Raw genomic sequence first — 22,407 nt, 5'->3', positions numbered from 1 at the left:
CTCTCCACTAGCCTGTGATGGGCGTTAGGACCACCAGATTTGTGCTTTCCACATGTAGTAGGAACTCAGTAAAGATTTGTTGAATGAATAAATAGATCAATTTCTTTGCTTTTTGCAACAAAGCCCGGCAGCCTGGGCATGAGATTAAAAAAAAAAAAAAAAGTAGGGAGTGGTGATTACATAGAACTGGGAAGGATAGGTGGGGGGTGGGTAAAAAAACTATGGGACTTTAGGAAGAACACTACTAATAAATGATGGATTCTGAAGTGCAAGCTGGAAATGGAAGTAATGATGCAAGAGGTGGGGTTGGGGGAGACAGGCTGGATTAGGAAAGTCACCTCAGTGAGCAGAGACTTCCTGATGGAGAACATTCTGCACGTCTAGTGCTGCAATGGCGCTTCAATGTGCAGCAACACATGTGGGAAGTTGAGGGCAGGGGAACTTTCCAGATTCAAAAACAAATGGATGCATGAACCCCCTGAGACCTTGCAGAGACGGATTGAGATGAAAGTGCCCAAACAAGGATGAGGTGCGTGTTTGTAGTCTGCACAGCAATAGAGGGTGGTCATGCCCGAGAGCCCATTTGAGTCCCGCCCGGATTTCCTGAGTGCCCATCACTGTCTGAAACATAAGCAGCAGTGAAAGCTACTTTTGAGCACTTGCTTCAAATCAGTGCTTGCAGTTTACACATTAGCTCATGGCATCTTCACAAACCTCTCTGGTAAGTGATTTTCTGAAGGTCAGACAATGAGCCAGGTGGCAGAGCCCCCGTTCAACTCAAGCCTCTGTCTACAGTCATGGCTTCCCCTGCCTCTATGATCACCAAGTGCGCAGGGTCTCACAATCGTGGTCACTGCTATTAGGTAGATGACAGCCCAAAGGAATTGCGGAGAGGACTGCAAATGAAGGTCAACCCTCAGAAGGCTGACAGAAGGCATATCTTCTATGTGCCCATGTGAGACAAATAGCTGGTCTCTGACACAACACTTAATTACCAAATTACTTGCATGTGGGCTTAAAATCTTTTCTTTTGCGAAGGACTGTTCAAAAACACCTTGCCCAGTGCTGGCCAGTGTGGCTCAGTTGGGCATCCTCTCATGCACCTGGAGGTTGCTGGTTCAATTCCCAGTCAGGGCACACCCCAGGTTTGGGGCTTGATCCTCAGTAGGGAGCATGCAGGAGGCAGCCAATCCATGTTGCACTCTCATATTGATGTTTCTCTCCCTTCCTCTGTCTTTAAAAATTAGTAAACTATTTTTAAAAAACACACACACAACACACACACACACACAAAACAACAACAACAAAAACAAACAAACAAACAAAAAACCCTTGCCCAGAGTGCCCCCTTCAGTGATTCCTTGATTGGAAAGCCCCTGGAAGCACCACACACTGAGTCCCATCCACAGTCATCCTTTCTCCCCCTTTTAAGCACCAAATGCTGTCTTTGGCACTTTGCAGATTGGACAGAAGGTGTTGCCTTCAGGGGCATAGAGTGAAGACCATAATTTTCTGCCCTGCTTAATGCTGTACCAGATTTTAGTTTCCTGTTTATAAAAATTATTAGGGCCAATAGTATAGGGAGCAGCAGCTTTTGGGGTGGAGTTCTGTTGAAATTTTAGCTTGGGAGCTTGGGAGGAAAAAGTAAGATCAAAATGAAGTAATGTGAGGAAATGTAAATATTAGGAGATTGGCCTGGAGGGGATGATGAATCGCCAGTCCATCTGACAGCAGATTTCCAAGGGGAAGTGTATTTTCGTGACTGGCTCACATGTAAATAGCCCACCAATTGTATTATTTTGGCAAAAGTGAGTTCAGAAAATCTGCTTGATAATATTCATCCAACCTGCTTCATCTTCCTGTTGATGTCAGTATTTTCCAGCGAAAGCAAGTGCTCATAAGCCACACGGAGGGTGCGATCCTGGGCGGCTTGCCTTCCCAAATCAGCCTCCGCTGGGCAATGGAGAGACAGTTCCATCTGGGACCTGTGAGGATCTTTCTCAGACTCTGCAGTAGTAGACATGGGCCAGAAGAAATCAACTGGTGCTTCCAGAGATTTCTGCTTCCTTTCCTGACTCGTGCTGAGCCCTGAGCAAATGGTTTTATCAGTAATAAAGATAATAACGTACTTAAGGGGTTAGCGCAGCACGGCTGAGCATGTCAGAGGCAGTGTTGATGTTACGGCTGCATGAATTATGTTTTCTTATTTTCATTGACATCTGTGTGGCTCTGGGAGAGGGGGCAGCGCACACCGAGCAGATTAAGCCAACAGTGGGGCTCCAAGGAAGATAGCTGTGAGGGGAGCGTAGGTTGAAACAGTCCTAAGAACCACTGTCCTCCCCGTGAGACCCCAGCTGCGTGGGGAAGAAGTTAGCTTGTTAAAAACCTGAGACGAACCAGACATACCCAACATTTTGCATTTAATCATAAACAATGACCATTTATATTCGTTATGGTGTAAACACGAAGTTGATCGTGAAACCTATGGGAAGCTGCCTCATGTTCAAGTGGGCGCCCACTCTCTTCCATTCATGATTAGAGGGCCCTGTTTACAAATCCTAGGGTTTTTAATTCAAAGATGGGTTCATTTCCCAGGGCTGCGAAGCAAAGTACCACGCACTGGGGAGCTTCAGCAGCAGAGAGTTATTTTCTCACAGTTCTGGAGGCCAGAGCCTGAGGTCAAGGTGTCGGCATGGTTGGCTCCTTCCGAGGGCTGTGAGGGAGGGTGTTCTAGGCCTTCCTCTGGCAGCTGGAAGTTGCTGGGAATCATTGGTGTTCCTAGGCTTGTGGAAGCGCCACCCTCACCTCTGCCTTCATTTGGATGTGGAGTTCTCCTTGTGTGCATGTGTCCATATGTCTCCTTTTGTAAGGACACCCGTCATATTGGCTTAGGGCCCACTGTACTCCAGTGTGATATCTTAACGAATTACCTCTGCAATGACCCTATTTGCAAATAAGGTCATATTCTGAGGTGCTGTCAGTTAGAACTTCACCATATCAATTTTGGGGAAACTCCATTCAACCCATATAGGAGACAATGAATGAGTTTATAGATTATATAGGCTCTTTTATTTTTACTTTTTATAGATTTTTAGAGAGGGAAGAAGGGAGAGGGAGAGAGAGAAACATCGATGTGAAAATGAAACATCAATCAGCTGCCTCCTACGTGTCCCTTACTGGGAATCGAGCCAGAAACCATGGTCATTTGCCCTGACCAGGAATCAAAGGGCAAACTTTCAGTGTATGGGACGACGCCCAACCAACTGAACCACACTGGCCGGGGCTATATTATAGAGGCTCTTGATCTCTCCTTTCTACTTTTTTTGCTGCCCAGTTTCTTATAATAAAAGTTAGAAAAGAGGAGAAAATAAAGTTCAAGCCAAAGTATCTCACTCTGTTGCACTAAACTTTGATGACAGGATGGGGCTCAAAATGAGGCTTTTAGTTCGTGGTGTGGGTAGTTGGCTTCCTGTCACCAAGATAGATAATGGGGTGGTGACTGAATTAAGTAGAGAACACTAGACTTCACTATAAATGACCACGATGGAGTTAGGGATTATAATCCAACCGGAAGTCGGGAGCCACAATGTTAAATGTCTTCTTCTGACAGTGCTCACTGTGGTGTTTGTGAGACCTTCCTAAGGCGTGTCCAGGTGGCAGGTTCTGCTCTGGGCTGACCTCAGGAAGCCCAGGGGACAGAGCTGGAGCATCCCTGCCTGGAGGCCTAGGACCTGGGGCAGTGCTGTTGGCTCTCAAGCAGGTGGTGGTGCATTGAACAGACTAGGGCAGAATTGCGGGCTTCATATCAACAGACATGCTTGTTTGCTGGTCAAAATGTGATGCGGCTCTTATTTCAAAACAAACAAACAAACAAACAAACAAACAAACAAACAAACCACCTCTTGCCCGCCCAGTGTGGCTCAGCGGTTGAGCGTCAACCTAAGAGCCAGACGGTCACAGTTTGATTGCCAGTCAGGGAACATGCCCGGGTTTGGGGCTGGATCCCTAGTAGGGAGCATGCAGAGGCAGGCAATCCATGATTGATGTTCTCTCGTCATTGATGGTTCGATCTCTCTCCCTCTCCCTTTCTCGCTGAAATCAATAAAAACATATTTTTAAAAATAGCAACACAAGAAACACTTCTTTCTTCCCACACACCACTACCTCACCTTCTAACCCATTCTCAGACCTCAGTCATGTTAGACATGCTACTTTGTCCCATCTTTCCATCTCATTCACTTATTTTAGGAGAAATAGTTGTCACAGATTTCTCTTAGGAAAATTCTAAAATTTTGACCACCAAAGTTTTTCCAGAACATTCTAAAACTCAGCAGTAACTTTTTAAGGTATCAAGGAGACGATGTTTAGAAAATGACATTTCATTTCACTAATTGCCATGCTGCATGGCTTTTATGGGGCTGTGGTTAGGATTACCGGAGAAAGGCACAGCGTGGATTACAACACAGCCCTGACCTTTTTCCACCCAGCTGAAGCTCAAAAAACAAAACCCAATCCCATCTTAACAAACCATACCTGCGTCTTTTCTGGGAAATGCCCCCCAATGCAAGTTTGTTTGTTTTCTAAGATGGTTTTCCTTGCCTGGGAGAGCAATCCCGAAGCTTAAATCAATAAGGTTCTCATACTACATAAGCATTTTGCCTCCTCGGGCTGGGCTTGGGGACTTTTTCCCTTCTGTCTCTAACACACATCAAATGCCTTAGATTACAGTTTTTCCTGAGCAGGTTATGCAATTTTAATCTTAAAAATATGAAAATAAAAGGCATGATTAAAGCTAAAAACAGGACACTTTATTTTTAAACCAAAAGATGCAAAAACAGCAACAGAGAAGAAAAGAGCCTAATTAGAACCGTCTCTGAGGCAAGTGCCCATTTGTCACAGTTCCTCCTACTTTCCCACTATTTTCTTCACCCCATCCCAACGCTCTCAGCTCCTCTATCTTTGTCTCCCGTGGTGTAGCTCGTGAGTTCTAATTCTACCCCAGCTTCTTTCACTAAAACAAAGAAATTTAGCAAACACATTTAATATAATGTCTTTGTAACGTGTTTTTCCCTCTCAAGAATAAAGGGGGCTTGGGGACAAGGAGATGCTTGACACAGTGAGTGAATTGCTATTGGTGTTGAGTAAAATGGCTTCAGGGTGGCAAAGGTGTCTTTGCCTAGTGGCATCAACCCTTTTAGGAATAATGACTATTGGCCTGGCTGGTGTGTCTCAGTGGTTGAGTCTGTACCTATGAACCAGGAGGTTCCAGTTTGATCCCGGTCAGGGCACATGTCCAGGTTATGGGCTTGATCCCCAGGAGGGGGTGTGCAGGAGGCAGCTGATCAAAGATTCTCTCTCATCATTGATGTTTCTCTCTTTCTCTACCTCTCCCTTCTTTTCTGAAATAAAAAGATAAAATAAAAACTTAAGAATAATAACTAATAACCCTGGCTGATGTGGCTCAGTTGGTTGGGCATCATCCCTTGCACCAAAAGGTTGCTAGTTTGATTCCTGGTCAGGGCACATGCCTGGGTTTTGTGCTTGAGCCCTGGTACAGGGTGTGCAGGAGACAGCTAATAGATGTTTCTCTCTCTCTCTCTCTCTCTCTCTCTCTCTCTCTCTCTGAAAAGTCAATAAAAATATTTTTTAAAAAATAATAATGGCAAATATTTATTAAACACTTATTATGTGTGCATATGTTAAATTGTTTGTATTTGATAACAATCCACAATAAAATTGTTTCATTTTATAAGAGAGGCCTTTGAGGGTAAAGAAATAAAATTACTTCACAAGTTGCTCAGCTCTCTCTCTGGCAGGGTTGGGAAAGGAACTTGGGTGTGTCTGACCAAAACAACCATTACTCTCCATCTAATAGGCGTGAGAAAAGCAGCCGGAGGACAGGGAGGCAGGGGTGACTTACATGACCCTGAAAGCAGAGTTACTCCAGGTTCAGAAGTGGAAAGTGCCAGGGAAAGTCATCAGTTCCAGTATTTTCCATTTTCCTTCAGCATGGGGAGAGATGAGTGTGATTCTGACTACAGATGAGGCCTGGGAAAATCTTAGAACTGAGGCTTAAATACCACATGTATACATGCAATGGAATATTATTCAGCCTTAAAAAATAAAAAGGGAATCCTGCCATACATGACAACATGGATGAACTTGCAGGATATGCCTAGAAAATAAGCCAGTGACAGAAGGACAAATACTGCCTGATTCCAGTTAAATAGGAAGCTGAAGTAGCCAAACTCATGGAAACAGAGAGTAAGTGATGGTTGCCAGGGACTGGGGGTTGGGGTGAAGTTGCTGTTCAACAAATATAGAATTTCAGTTTTGAAAGATGTATAATTTCCAGAGATCTGATCTACAATGTTGCGTATATAGTTAACAATACTATATTGTACACTTAAAAATCTGTTAAGAGGGTAAATCTCATGTGAAGTGCTCTTACCACAATAAAAACAGCAAAAAGCAACCTCAAATGGGTAATGGAGCCTATCCACTTTTTCTAGCCATAGGATGGGGGTTTGGGGACAGGCAGTGGTAGAAAAGTCAGTGATTAGATAGAGCATGAGAGGTGGACTTAGAGAGGCAAAGGATGAGAGGAGGATGCAAGGGAATGGAGGTGCCGGAGAGAGAGCGCTGGAGGGATCCAGGGTTCCACCCCTGGAAACAGGCCAGTAGCTGTAACCCGTGATTCTCTCGCCCTTCCCCTCTTGCTGGTGGCCTCCTGTTCGCAGCATGGCTTCTCCACTTCCAGCCGACATGCCTGCTTCCAAGTAGAAGGATAAAGAAAGGTGCCAGAGGTATCTGTCCCCTTCTATCAGGAAAAGACTTTGAAGGACATTCCCAGCCGTCTTGTTGACCAGAACCATGACTTAGGGCCACTCTGAGCTGAAAAGGAGGCTGGGAAAACAAATCAGTCAGCTGGGCTTATAGCTAGAGGAAGAGAGAATGGGGTGAGCCATTTACATCTGCTGCTGTTCACACCTTAGTGTAAATAACTGATCACTTTGCTTTTTACCTGAAATCAGTTACACTACAAGAAAGGGACCTTGATAGGTATATAGGATGGAAATAGACCCAAAGTGAGGAAAGGAAGGATAGTGTCAATGTATTGTGTACTTAAGAAGACAGGTTTCTGAGGAGTTCAAAGTGCAGCTGGTAGTATAGATAGACGATAGCCAGAGGTACTGGGGTCCACAGAGACAGTAGGGCCAGGTGAGGGGCCAGGGGTGATAATGGTAGGATTGGATGGCAGCAATGACCTGATTTATTTTGTAATTTTCCCCGATTGACTTTTCTGATGTACCATTTGCTAAAAATCTTCTCCAATTCCTTTTCTTTTCTTTTGCCACACAAACCTAACTTCACAGATGCCTGCTCTAAAAACACACCACACAACGAAACAAAACACTCAGGACCCTTTCTAGGGGATTAAGAAAGATGCTGGCAGCATGCAGCACTGCCAGGCCTGCAGGTGGGGGCATCAGGAGCAGGCCTTGGGGCCATAGGTCGTTGCTGCCTCATCGCCTGAGCTATATGCCCTCTGAGGTGTGGAGCCATGATGACGCTGGATGCTCCTGCACTAAGGGCCAATCTTGAATTAGTCTGTCAAGAACAAGACCAATTATGAATTAGCTCAGCAGAAGGAGGGGAGGTTCTGAATCATTCCATTTAATTTCTTTTCTCTCACTTTTTCCACTTACTTTTACTTCACTTTCATCTTGGAAGTCTCTTTGGCTGAAAAGGCATGGATTTCCCCCCCCCCCCCCCCACTTGGAGGTCAAGGCACTGAGCTTGGGGAGGGGTGTCTACATTCCTGCTCTCTGGGTCAATATATAGAGCTGTGGCCCCTCAGAAAGCCGACAATGACTTTGTGTAGACACCACAGTAGGTGACTCGCCAAAGGTCACTTTCGGAGCCAGGGCGAAGCTGCTGTCTTCGGGACTCCCAGTTGGCCTCACAGCCCACGGCAAGCCCAGAGATGTGTTTGCCTTTGGTGTAACTTCTATCATCTTCACCTCAAGCATTTGGCATCAAATTGCTGGAAGATGATTTTTTAAACTTGCCGTATTTAAAAAGATTCTATTGATTTCTCCTGCTACTGCTGCTACTTCGGATTCCCAGTATGCAAGCAAGAATGATTTATGAAAATGCTTTTATCTCCTAAAATTGTAATTCTTGAACGTTGGTGTATTCTTCTCCTATGTACTCAGTAATGAGTTCTGATTGCATGAATCACCCATTCCTCCTTTAAAATCAAGCCCTCTCTTCAAGGCTAGGATTTTTGTACCTGACAATTTGATGGTATACTCTCATCCTTGTTTGCTACAAGTAAAAAATTAAATTTTTAATGAAATAAAATATTTTTTAAATAAAAATATTTTTATTGAGCAAAAGACAGATAATGAGGATAGTTCTATTTATGTTAGAACTTTGATATTCTAGTGAGATTAATATGTTAAAACAGTTTAATTAAGTCTTCAATTACCAAAATATGTTAATCAAGTGCCTGTGCTAGAGAGGAAGTAGTTTTCAATCTAGGAAATGAATTTGTATATTTTTTTCAATTTCACAGAAGTAATTTTAAAGTGATTTGAAAATTAATTTTTGTGCAATCAACTGTTTTTAGGTTCATGTTTCCTTCTTCTGTAGTCTTGTAGATGCCTCCATTCATGTGTCACATTAAATTTATTTATTTATTTTAAAATATATTTATATTCATTTCAGGAAGAAGGGAGAGGGATAGAGAGAAACATCAATGATGAGAGAGAATCATTGATCAGCTGCCCCCTGCATGCCGCACACTGGGGATCAAGCCCACAACTCAGATATGTGCCCTGACCAGGAATTGAACTGTGACCTCCAGGTTCATAGGTTGACTCTCAACCACTGAGCCACACCAGCCAGGCTACATTGAATTTTACCTACCCGTTTATTTTCTGGTCTCCTCTACCAGTGAGCTACTAAATGATTTTGGATGAGTAAATATCTGGAAATGGGAACGAGAGTACAATTGAACAATTATTAATGAGTTAAAGCACTTGTAAAAAGGGTGGTGATTACTAGAACAGAAATGCACAGTGTAAGATACAGACTTACTAAGATAGCAGTACAAAAACACATAAACTATTTGCATCTTATTCCCCCCACTTAGTAGATCCTTTTGGCAGTGGAGAGCTGCAAGAGTGGACATGAAGGTTCTGTTTTCAGACCACTGGAATTCGCTTCTCCCTTCAACTCAGAGAGGTGCCATCCTCACTTCTCTGGTGGGTCCCACTACAGCAGCCTCCTAGTTTGATGTGCACTCAGATAACTTTCTCAAGTAACAGGCCTTACTATGTCACCCTCCCCTTAAACCACCCAATGCCTCATTGTCCTAAAAGAAAAGGAAGCCAAGCCTCCCAACATGACCTGCCTACTGAGCTCTCCTCCATTCACCTTCACCCCGCATCTGCCATCAAATTGACACTGAGAAATGTAGAATGGCCTTGAGTTCCAAAGTATATGTGGATTTAAGTTCCAAACACTGTCTACTATTTTTAGAGAAACCCTCTTTTTAGTCCTAGAGCTGGTTCTCAAAGACCAGCAGCATCAAAGTTATCTGAGAACTTGTCAGAAATGCAAATTCTTGGGCCCCACCCCAGACCTACTGAGACAGAAACTCTGGAGTAGGGCCCAGTCATCTCCTCTGTAACAGGTCCTCCAGGTGATTCTAAATCACATTTGTGAACCACTGCCCTAGAGAATAGGAAGTCAGGATTTCACAATATGCTGGTGTCCTAGCTTGATTCGGTGCAAGTGAATGAGTTTCCACGGGCTCACAGTGTGAGGAAAACCCCCAGTGACATTCTTCAATTTACTCAAGTGCCCAAGACCCTGTTCAGAACGACTCTTCTTTCTTAGACTGAACCCCCCCCCCCTCCCATTTCTAAAGGCAGAACAAAGAGTTCTAGAGGATAAGATCTGGGACTGTAGATGAACACGACAAGATGTATCTGAAATGAAAAAGGTCTGTTTGTGTTGGAACAGGTTCACCAGTCTCAGAATCGGTCATGCCTCCCTGGGGAGAGGGAAGGAGGGAGCGGCAGACAGTGGACATATTAGGCTTTGAAGATAGGGACGCCTGGGTTAGAATCATACCCCCAACCCTTAGAAGATGACACATGCCTTGACTTTCACAGAGTCCATGTGAAAGGAGAATAATAGTTCCTGTCCTATCAGAGTGTTGGGAGGGTCAAATGCGACACACAGTATGCAGTTGCTCAGCAGATGGGAGTCCCTTTCCGTTCTCCCACCACCTGGTAAAGGCCTGTCCGGACCACACTCACAGTGGGTTTAAGGATAGGGCACAGTCTGTTTTTGTTGTACTCTGAGGCTAGTCTACCCGTGGCATTCCAGCAAGGTTTTGTGACAGAGGGATCCTGATAGGGTTGCCCAATAAAAAATAGGACACTCAGTTAAATTTGAACTTCAGATAGAATATGGATACTATTTTAGTTGGTATTAGTGTGTCCTTGCAATATTTAGGACATCCCTATGCTAAGAAAATTATTCATCATTTATCTGAAATTCAAATTTAACTGGCTGGCTCGTATTTTTATTCACTGCTAAATAGGGTAGAAGCAAGTTCCAAGGCTAGGCTTTTCTCCCCAGCCCTAACGTTTTAATAAAGGCCATTCCTGATCAGAACACAGTGAGCACACCTGATGAGGAAACGCAGCACTGGAAGACATGGGTGATGTAGGGCTGAAGGGAAGGCCCATCTAACTGTCTTGGGAATTGGGTGGGAGGGAGGAAAGTGGAGAACTGATGATGATGGTCGATGCACTTCCAGTTCTTGCCTCCACTAGCAGAAGGACGGAATCCCCTCTTCCCTTTACTCCCCCACTCCAGGCACTCAAGAGGTGAGCTTCTATCACCACCCCATTCTGTGCAGTTGTTGCACAACTGTAAGTCAGATATGGTATTAAAAGCAATAACTGTTCTTTTTAGGATCCTATGGTGCTTATTTTTATTTTCCAGTCTGGTGTCAGTATGGTAACGTGACTTCACCAAACCTAGCAAATGGGTTAGATCTTAAAGCATTTGCTTATTTCCACTCCTTTGAAAACATTTAGGAGATGCATTATTTAAACTAGAAAGAGATGAGGGAGTTAGAAGGGAGGGCTGCCGGCCCCAGGCACAGCCAGGGGAGAGTGCTAAATGTGGTTATCAAGAGATCAAAGTACCCGGGAGAGACTCCTTTGATCTGATGCTTGTCAGAGTTGCAATTAGATCTTTGATACTCTGCACTTGTCTACCCCCCTTCTTCACATTTCTCTTTTCATGGACACCTGGAAATGCTAGACCAAGGCTTGCCCTAGAAACAGCCGAGTGGCTAAGGGAAATCTGAGTATGCCCTAGGACATGAGAGCTATCCTCTCTCCTGGAGGAAAATCCCTTTTCTAAACACAGTTGCTGTCATTCCTTATTTTTTAGGGGAAAAAAGATAAATGTGAAATCCCCCCAGTTATTCCTGCAGATGCCTGTCCCAGTGTGTGAGCTGATATTAATCATCCTGTGGTTTCCATGCTTTTCCTTTGATACAAACAGGAAAGGTACCAATTAGCTGGGACTGACTTTGGGTTGGCGGGGGGGGGGGGGGGGGGGGGGGGTGGACACTCTCAGGGGCAGTCGGTCAAACCTGAGCAAAAGCTGCTGCGTACCCAAGCCAAACTCCGCCTCTTGACTGCTGTGACTTCTATTTTCTAAACAGCATAGGACTACCCAAACTGCATTTCGAGCCCTGCTCAGTCTTCCCTTTAACCCGGAAAAGCTGCTTATCAGGGACTCTAAGATCTTATTTATGGTGTTCTTCTAAGAATTTTTTACACAACTTGTACTAGTCCCCAAGCACAAGAATAATGGTACATTTCTGCAGATGAGTCAAATGCTTCATCCCTATCGGTCTGCATAAGATAGAGCCTGTCTGTTTGTTTCTTTAATGGACAAGATTTGATATGTGTGTTTCCTAATCCTGAGCTATTGAAATATTGATTCTCATCCTGACCTGGCCTCCTGGGAATGGAGCCAGTATATCTGCATCTCTGTGCTCCACATTTAGACTGTCTTCCTGCCCGCCTGGCCTGTGAACACCAGAATGAGATTAGATTTGTTTGGGGGACAGAGAATGTAAATTCTAATGAAATAGCTGTCTGGCCTTATTCCTATTTGACAGAATGGGGCAGCCATTCCTTACATTTTTGGCCAATGTTATCATGTGTTATTACCCTAATATCCTATTTGCTTCTTTTTTCCTATTTGATTTAAATGTGGGTAGGCTGTTCGGTGAAAATAAGAAAAGAAATCCTAGCTAAAAATTCATTTGAACTTCTGAATAGGATTGTTTGAAAAATGTAAAACATTTTATAAGGAATTCCAGAAAGACGGATAACTTACACCACATCAAAAATGTCTCCTGACTTGCAAAATATTAGAAGCCTCTCTATGACTTGTGTGATCTTTGAATACAGACGAAAGATGGCTGGAACCATGCTGTCACAGCCTGGTGCTGGGCGCAGTGACTGATAGGCTATAATTCCATCCTATTTCAGGATGGAGGGGTGAGGAATGTGTGTGTCATTCACCATCAATTCAGTGATGATGAATCATTTATCCATGACAATATTTAGGAAACAGAACAAAGGTAAACTCTGAGGAGACTACAAGGCCTTCCTATAGCATGTGCAATGTCTTCTAAACATTGCTGACTCCCTTCATTATCCCTCTTCTACCATTTTCCCAGTCTGATCCCTAACAATCATTCATCAGGACCAGGGTGATGACTTCCTACAGGGCCTCCTCTCTCAGTCTTGTGGCTTCCAATATGCATTCTCCACACCATTTCTTGACTGAGATTTTGAAAAGGCCTTCTTATTTACAATCCTCTAGGGCAGTAATTCTCGACCTTCCTAATGCCGCGGCCCTTTAATACAGTTCCTCATGTTGTGGTGACCCCCAATTTCATTGTTACAAATTGAACATAATTAAAGCATAGTGATTAATCACAAAATAATATGTAATTATATATGTGTTTTCCGATGTTCTTAAGCGACCCCTGTGAAAGGGTCGTTTGACCCCCAAAGGGTCGCGACCCACAGGTTGAGAACCACTGCTCTAGGGCCTTCCTGTTACCCAGAGTCCCATGGTCCTTGACTAACTTATATAGTCATCTGTGATCTGACTAGCCTCCCTCTGCAGGCTTGCCTTCTTTCCAAATCCATCTTGAACTTCACTTTCAGAAATGCTGAAAGGCTGTTTTCCATGTTTGCCTTTTCTCACACAGTTCATTGCTCTTGGAAGTCCAGTCCTTTCTCTTTCCTCTGACTTTCCCTCAGAGACTCCCCTCAAGGACATCTCCTCCAGGAGTCCTATCACATTTGCTGTCTCTCTCTCCATGAACAGCCCTTCCTGGTACTTCCTTAGCGATGCCCTGTTTGACTCCATCGCTGCCCTCACCATCTTTCCTGACTTTGCTTGGGCCCATCCATTTCCTTGACTGCACTGTAACCTCATCATGATTCAGAGCATGCCCTATTCAACTTCGTATTCACAGTGACTTATGCAGTGCATGGAACAGAGAAAGTGCTCATGAGGATTTTTGAGCTAACTTTAAGAGAAGATACTGAGAACAGAAACAAAAATAATAAAGGCAAAAAGAAGTGGGCAATGATAACATTCTGATTTTGGTAACAACCCTTTGAAAAAGGATTATTAGCTCTATTTTACCGATGAGGAAAATGAGGGTCATAGAGATTAAGGGTCACAGATAACAGTTGGGGGAGCCATAACTGGAGCATGAACACCTAGAACAGTTCCAAAAAAGGATCAATAAGGATCAATAAATATTTGTGAATTAAACTAGTTGCTAGTATCTGCAAGTATGACTCTTCAGTGAGTTCATTATCAAATCACATGTAGGAAGAGGTTCTTTAAAGACCATCTAGTTTGTCAGCTTCTTTCTGTAGGGTTTTATCTGCCCAGGAAAATTCCTCTAATAATGTGGAATGAAGTAACCATTGACTCACCAGTGGATGAGATATTTTATCAGTCAGACTCATATAAATCACGCACACTGGTAGACCAACTCATTGAAGCCGGAAGCATTTATGAGTCACCAGGGAGTTTGGACCTTTTGGGTTTGCAACAGAAAGGATGATAAGCAAAATGAATTTACTGAAGATTAGTGACCTCAGAGAACCTCCAGGATGGCTGGGAGGCCAGGCTCGGGAGTCGGGCAAACACAGAGGGAGGCAATGCACCAAACCCTCGGCTAGCATCCCTTTGCAGAAAGGGCCAGTGGGGATCCTGTTGCTGCCCACTCGTCACTGTGGTCGGCATGGCTGCTGGTGCTGAACTTTGATACTTCTGGCAACATTACCGCCACTAGAGAAGAATTATCCTCTGCCTCATACCTCACTGTCATCAGCTCCTATCCCCATGGCTACATATAATTGGTGAGCCCAGTGCACACATAAGTCTGTGCTCTACTTGGAAGGGATGCTGGGAATGTGAGTACACTACCTCTACAGAAGGCCTTATACAGAGGGGAATTCTCCAAACATAGGAAGGCCATTTGGACCGCCAAAAACGTGATCAATTTCCACTATAAGGTTAATATTTTTTTAATCTTAGAATTGAGGTATTTCACCAATGGCAGCATAGCACTATATGACAATGATATTTATCTTTTCTAACAATGCTAATTGAATTCCTGAACTGCCTTGGGTAAATTGCTTCAAGTGTTTCGTAGAAATAGTGGTCCAAGTTTTACTACATATTTTTCTTTCTGGAAATAATAAAAATGGTGGTGGGAGATGTTAGGGGGATCTTTTCCTGTGGGCCTGGAGAGTGAGAGCATCATCCTGCCCTACAGAGCCACTCGGCACAAAGGTCTGGGCCAGCAATGGCATCGTCAGGGGAGAGGATGGGAACAGTGAGCTGCGACTGTGTGGGCCCAGGTGAGGCAGTGACGGACACAGGCAGCCACAGGCGGGCTGCCTATGGGACTGGTTGAATATGGCAGGTTTCTCTCCAAGAGGTGTTAATTCCCAGAACGGCATAATCTGGCCAATTCAGAGAGAGGGATTGGATACCCTGCCAATCTCTGGAGACCCGAGCTAGACTTAATTTGAAAAACAAAAGAGTGCGTGGAGGGATTGAGCAAAAAGGAAAAAAAAAAAGAGAGAACTTGTGGACATGGACAAGTGTGGTGATTATGGGGGTAGGGGAGGAGTGGGTAGAGGTAAAAGAGGGCATAGAGGGGATAAATGGTAATGGAAAAAATAAAATAAAATAAATAAAAACAGTTTCCCAAACAAACAAACAGCCACAATTATATATTACAACAATATATGTTTCCCTCCCTCCTTTTCTCCCTCTCTCCTTCCTTCCTTCCTTCCTTCCTTCCTTCCTTCCTTCCTTCCTTCCTTCCTTCCGAAAACACTTATCAAATGCCTGTTATATGCCAGGCACTGTACTTGGTAGCAGAAAATCAAAGATAAATAAGACTTGCTCTTTACCATCAAGTCGTCCCTAACATCATGGGGGAGAGACAGACATGGAACAAACAACTGTCCTGCAGGAGAGGTGCTAGGATAGAACCTGAAACAGAACTCTCTGAGGAACACAAGGTGGTGTTCTTCTTTAGCCTGAGGAGCTGAGAGGTTAGGAAAAGCTTCATTGAGAAGGTGGCACTTGAATGGAGTCTTTAAAGGTGTAAATGGTCATGACTAAAATACAAAGGGACATTCCCCGGTGAGGGGGCACTCACTATGAAAGAAGGGGAGCATGAAATGGGAGTGGCTGGTCAGAGGAACCCTGGGAGCCTGGAATGGCTGGGACATAGTGTCTGGGAGGATGGTGGATGAGGGTGCAGGTGGACGATGTGGAATAAGGACTAGATGAAATGAAGTGGAAGGCAGGTCATAGAGGTCCTGCCTTTGGAGGTTGTGTGCAAAGGGGTTTGGAGCTTATCCTGATGGACTACAGAGCCACTGAAGGAATAACATGATCAAATTTATATTTTCGAAGATCGCTCTGGTGGCAGTGAGGAAAAGATCTGGAATGGAGTAAAAAAACAAAGACCAGTGAGGAAATTATCACAGTCCAGGTGGCAGAGGTAAGACCCTACAGTATTGTGCTGCAGTAGCAGTCAGAATGGAAAAGAGGAAATAATGTTTTAGGAGCTGGGGTTTGAAGGACTTTGTGTCGCTAAAGGGAAGGCTGGCAGTGCCTGTCCCCAAACAGAGAACTGAAAATAGTTACAAGATTTTGTTGGGGGAGACAGGCCTGGCAGGGTGGAGCCTAAGGTAACAAGTAGGCTTTCACCCTGTCCATCATTTATGGTAGGTGGAGTTTTAGTGTTGGATGCCAATCAAGGATGAGCACTCAGGAGAGATATCTGGGATTCGGGTCAATAAGAGGTTTGTCTCTATGGTTATCTTGCCAAGAAATCTCTAGGCTCCCCTAGTGACTGGAGGAAACCTAATAACATTTGTCCCAAAGTGTGAAACTGGAGAAGTCAGGCTTAGTTTCCATATTCCAAAGTAGCAGCTGAAGTTTTCCCTCTCCTAAATCCCAGCTCTTAAAAGCAAGCGATACTGACCTAACCGGTTTGGCTCAGTGGATAGAGCATCGGCCTGCAGACTGAAAGGTCCCAGGTTCAATTCCGGTCAAGGGCACGTACCTTGGTTGCGGGCATATCCCCAGTAGGAGGTGTGCAGGAGGCAGCTGATCAATGTTTCTCTCTCATCAATGTTTCTAACTCTCTATCCTTTGCCGGGAGCCGGTCCATGCTTGCTGTTTCAAGGGACCTGGCATATATGGCATACTGTTCTTAATATGTTTGCTCACCTTCTTGGCACTATGTGTTTTAACCAAGGTCTCTGAGAAAGGTTGTTTCCCCAGGTAGGGATTTTCCCCTGAAGTTAGGGAGGGAATAAAACCTCTTAACTAAGTGCCAGGTGGGTAATTAATCACTTTAACTACGAACAATCATGCTTAAGCTACATAATCTTTACTCCCTGGAATGGAGATAAGAAACGCCCTAACCTTTGAAATAGAGATTGATAGGATTGGAATCAACTGGTATAAATACAGATGTAAGAAGACAGAACCAAGAGAGACAGAACCAGAGAAGACAGAACTCAGAAGACAGAACGAAGAAGACAGAACCTACACAGAACCTACAGACAGAAGAACTTCGCTGGAGAGAACATGGCAAAAGATCCTGGACTGAACCTGACTACAGAAATTGGCAAGAGAACCTGACTAGAACCTGGTGACTGAACCTGGCTGGAGAACCTGGACAGAACCTGGCTGGAGAACCTGGAGAACCTAGCAAGAGAACATGGACACAGAACCTGGCTGGAGAACCTAGCGAGGGAACATGGCTACAGAGCCTGGCTGGAGAACCTGGAGAACCTAGCAAGAGAACATGGACTCAGAACTTGGCTGGAGATCCTGAACCAGAACCTCTCTGGAGATCCAGACCAGAACTTGGCTGGAGATCCTGGCTGGAGATCCTGGCTAGGCTGCTGATCAACTGAACGCTGTCTCTGTGTCATTCCTTCTTCACTGACTCCATCCACACCTTTGGGGACCCCTGGACCTGCTGGGGTTGGACCCCGGCAATCCTTCTCCCTTCCTTTCTGTAAAAAATCAATAAAATATATTTTTAAAAAATTAAGAAGAAAAAGCAAGTAATACTGCATTTTGGGGGTGTTGCAAGCTGTGACAATGGAGAAGACCCCGGGTTGGCAGTTAGCTCTGTGTGTTCTATACAGATTCTACCCATGACTTGCTTTGTCATGGGGGTCAATTAATCTGAACTTAGTTAGTTCTTCTCCGAAAGATGAGAACTAAATGACCTCTATAGTCTCTTTTGGTTCTAAATTAGCCTGAATGACTGGAGTCTCACCTGGGCTACATATGAAACCACACACTCTTGCTTTTCAAATTAAGTCTAGCTCAGGCCTCCAGAGATTGGCAGGGTATCCAATCCCTCTCTCTGAATTGCCCAGATTATGCCGTTCTGGGAATAAACACCTCTTGGAGAGAAACCTGCCATATTCAACCAGTCCCGTAGGCAGCCCGCCTGTGGCTGTCTGTGCTCCGTCACTGCCTCACTTGGGCCCACACAGTCGCAGCTCAGTGTTCCCATCCTCTCCCCTGGCGATGCCATTGCTGGCTCAGACCTTTGTGCCGGGTGGCTCTTTAGGGCGGGATGATGCTCTCACTCTCCAGGCCCACAGCTCTTGGTTGGCATGTCCTTGCTTGGCTGTCCCCCCTGCCAGCACACCCACACTGTCTGCCCTACTCCAGGACTGTCTCTCCTCACTGCACTGGAGCTGGGGTTATGTTTCTAGACCTCCCCTTTGCCATTGTGGTGAGTCTGCTTTCGGGGGCCCCTGGTGTCTTTTCCTGCCACAGACCTGGATCAGCTTACTGCAGTCCACCTGAGACTTTACATTAGAGCTACCTCCTTTACGTTAGAGCTACTCTTCCCACCACCAGGGTAACCTCCAAGAGGGCTTGCCATCTCTAGGATAGAGACATGACTGCGAATTTCAAATAACTACCTACTTTCATTGAAAAATAAACGTCAACAATTCTAATTAGCCAGGTATCCATTTAACATTCTATGTCTCTATGAACAAGCAAGGAGCAACAATAAGAATAAGAACATGAAAGGAGAGACCAGGCAAGAAGGGTGAGAAGTGGAACATTTGTCAGTTGGCATCCCATTAAGCAGACACAGTCACTGGTTGGAAATCATCTGCCAGGATCCAACTTTTCAGCTGAGGCTGTGGGAAATGCTTGTGGTGTGTGGGTAGGAGGGTGTCCGTCATCATGATAGGAAGGATGGGTCCTGCGCCACCACCCACCCAGCGACCAGCCCTCTACATATGGCAGCCACATGCTGTGAACCGCCCTCCCTGCTTCTCCCAGCCTGGATATGACTGCCCAGGGGTGGGGGTGGGCGTGGGGGTGGGGGCGAGAATGTCCGCCTGGAGGCATCACAGAGGAGTGGGCTACGCTGAGCCAGCAAAGTGGGAGGGCCTCTGAGGCTGCTCAGTGACTTTCCAAGCGAAAGGGCAGCTTTGCAAGGCAGCATGGGGAAAGCAAGCTAGATTGATGCATAAGGAGGCAAAACAAGCGAGAAAAACACCATGCTTGCACAATCAACCACTGAATATGTGTCATCAAACATGAGATCATCCTTACCTGGCAACAACACAGCTGAAATAGATCACTGATGTCGTTTTCATTATTACTGAGGCCAACATGGCCTTTAACTGATAACCATCCCATAATAAGAATACTGACATAATAGCCCAAAGTGCAGGAAAATTATTTTTTTCATAATCAGATGAAAAATGTTGTGGGTACAGAACCAGAGAATATACTTGGATTGGATGTTTTTTAGTGCCTTAAATTTAAGCAGTTGTATTTTTTTATATTAATTACACCATCCTCATAAACTTTTTGAGATAAAATGGAGAATTTGGATGTGTGTGTGTGTGTGTGTGTGTGTGTGTAAATCTACATTTATTTTAAAGGTGGTAAACATCTTCAACAAAGAATCACCTTTGTTCTTCTCTCCAGATGAGCTCTTTGAGAATTGGGATCCTGTTTTTGCTTCATACTCATCCCATGTTGCCAGGCAGATCTTAAAGCGCATCCCGCAGGTTGAGTTCTGCCGGGCCACACTGATGCACACAGCAAGAAACACGCATGCGCGCCGCTCCAGAACCCACCGGCCCACCTAACGAAAACCTCGGAACCCGACTCCCTGGTCCCTGGTTTCATAATTAGAAGTTTGCAGGAACAGACCAAGTCAAGAGCCAATGTACACTTTTCTAACTAGTGGCTGCTATAATTAAAGTTATTAGTTAAGGAAGGGCTGTTACTCGGGGCAAAACAATCAGAAGGAAGTTTTAGCAATTAAGTCAAATTCACTGTGGTTGCGAGGCCTTTTTATTTTCCCGTCTCTTTCTTTCTGGAAAACAAAACAACCTCAGGCGAGTGTTCTGTACTTCCCAGAGAGCATCTTGACTCGCAGTGGCTGGAGCGCAAACAGCGAACTGTGCTGTTGACTCGATGCGCAGGTTAATTAAGAAGCCGCTGGTGATGAGAAGAAAGCCAGCACATTTTCAGCTCGTATTGACAAAATCCATGACGTAGGCAGAACTGACGTTTGTTCAGTACTGGGAAGACATGCAGCTAGAGGCATTTAGAGGAAAAGGCTGACAAAGAAAGCTTGAAGCCCAGTACGGGATGTCCCGTGCTAACGATGAGCTGATCGTTTGAAATCCCAGTGCTTTTCCTCTCGTATACATGATGTAGGCAGAAGTGTTCAGGACCGCAGGTTCCCTCTGAAAAGTGGTTCGCTCTGAACGGAGGAGTCGTAAAGGAGCGCTGGCCTGGGAGTTGGGAGACTGGGTTCTGGTCCAGATCTGAAATGAAAGTGCTGTGTGGTTTGGGACAGCCGGGTTTCCACTTCTAATCCCTGTGTACCTCCGTACAGCCCAGTTTCAGAACAACAACCCTACCTTTCCATGTAGCATCTTCCATTGGGGGAAATCTATTCAAAAGCCTGATATGGATGGTAGGAATACATTGCCCACCGGGCTGTGCCCCTGGGCCGGACCATCCTCCTGCTCCGCCTGCGGCTGGGGCTGGGGGTGGGGGGCCAGGCTTGGTTTACAAGGCCTGAAGAGCAGTTTGAGGCAGTTTTGGGGTTGTCCTGCGTTTGCAAATCCTGAAGCCAGGCCTTGACCCAGAAAAAGCCCCCAGTTTCCTAGGTAAGCTTTCATTTCATGGGCCTTGGGTTTAGCCCTCCAGCATCTCTTCCCACGGTCATCACTCATTCCCTACACCCCAGGGTTTGTCCCCTGGGAAACACCACAAACCTTTTCCTCACACGACCAGTGAGCACACAGATGCTTGTGCAATTGTTCAGGGGACATGGAAAAGGGTAAAAAGGGTTCCTGCTAGACCTGCTTTCACTCCCCACACCCCTTCTCTCTTAGGGGGGGTCACAGTGGTGAATTCGCAGTTGGGACTGGCCCAGGGCAAGAGCCATTATGGAAAAGAGAAATAGAACTATAGGATGTATGGCAGGTGCAACTGACAAATCTCGAACTGCAAGTGAGAAAGTCAGATGCACTCAAAATAGTATTTTAACACAGTTACTCACCACTTCAGAGATGAGTTAACAAACCATTTCTTGAGGCCTTTTCTGTTTGTCAATATTTGAGCATCTTTAATGACCTAAGATCTAAATTTCACCGTGTGATATTTTGTACCCTTTTAAGGCCTGGTGGCAAAAGATAAAAATACTGACTCCTAAAGTGAGTTCAGAGATGTGATTAAGAAATAAAAATACATTTAAATAATGTCACTCTCCCTGGTGCAGAGCAGCAAGGATATTACTGTGTGTCCGGATGAAGGGACTAGATGCCACGTTGAGAACCCCAAGTGAAAACAGGAGGGAGAGAGAGAGGCCTTACCAGTTACATGGAAATGAAAATAAAAACAACTAATTAAGCAGTCGATTTTTCAAAAAGCTACCTCCATGTGAGAAATGAAATAATGAATATTTAAGAATAGGGTCTCTCCAGTAGGTCTGATTGAGTGAAACTTAATGATAACATTGAATGACATTGTAAAGAGCGGTATCCGTTCACTTGCAAAGCTGTTCACGTGGAAGATGCGAGAGTGAATCAGCTCGAGAGCCTGGCTATGGTCTCTCCGTTGAGTGGAACAGATGCCCAAATTTCAAAAGCAAATTGACAGCAAAGTGGAAACAAAAGTCAGTGCAGAAATTGTGCTCCCACCTCAGCTGATGAAATACTGGCTGGTAAGATTGACAATACTGTGGTAAGCTTAACGAATCAGGAGATTGCCATCTTGGTTTGAGATGAAGGTTATGGACTACACTCCGACGTGGCAACAGAGTAACAACTCTTTAGTATCGGATATCATGGGTCTTGAAGCTGCATTTCTCTTTTATGGGATCTTTTAAAGCACTGATATTATTTGCTGATCTCTGACTCAAGTCTCACTGTAAGGATACTACTATGAAGGCAGAGATATTTTAACTTCATCATTTTGTTTATTTTAATTAATTTGAAAGATTTGATACACACAGATGAAGCACAGAAGCTAATATTAGAAACCCTATATACCCAGCATCCTGATTCAATATGCTAATATTTTGCTACATTTGCAATATTTATTTTATATTTTATATATCTCATCCTTTTATGTGATACTCAGAATAAAGTTTTGTTTTTTTAAAATATATTTCTTTATTGATTTCAGAGAGGGAGAGGGAGAGAGAGATAGAAACACCAA

This window comes from Myotis myotis, unplaced genomic scaffold (genome assembly GCF_014108235.1).
Source record: "Myotis myotis isolate mMyoMyo1 unplaced genomic scaffold, mMyoMyo1.p scaffold_m19_p_2, whole genome shotgun sequence".
Taxonomy (NCBI): domain Eukaryota; kingdom Metazoa; phylum Chordata; class Mammalia; order Chiroptera; family Vespertilionidae; genus Myotis; species Myotis myotis.
This window is presented reverse-complemented; position numbering follows the sequence as displayed.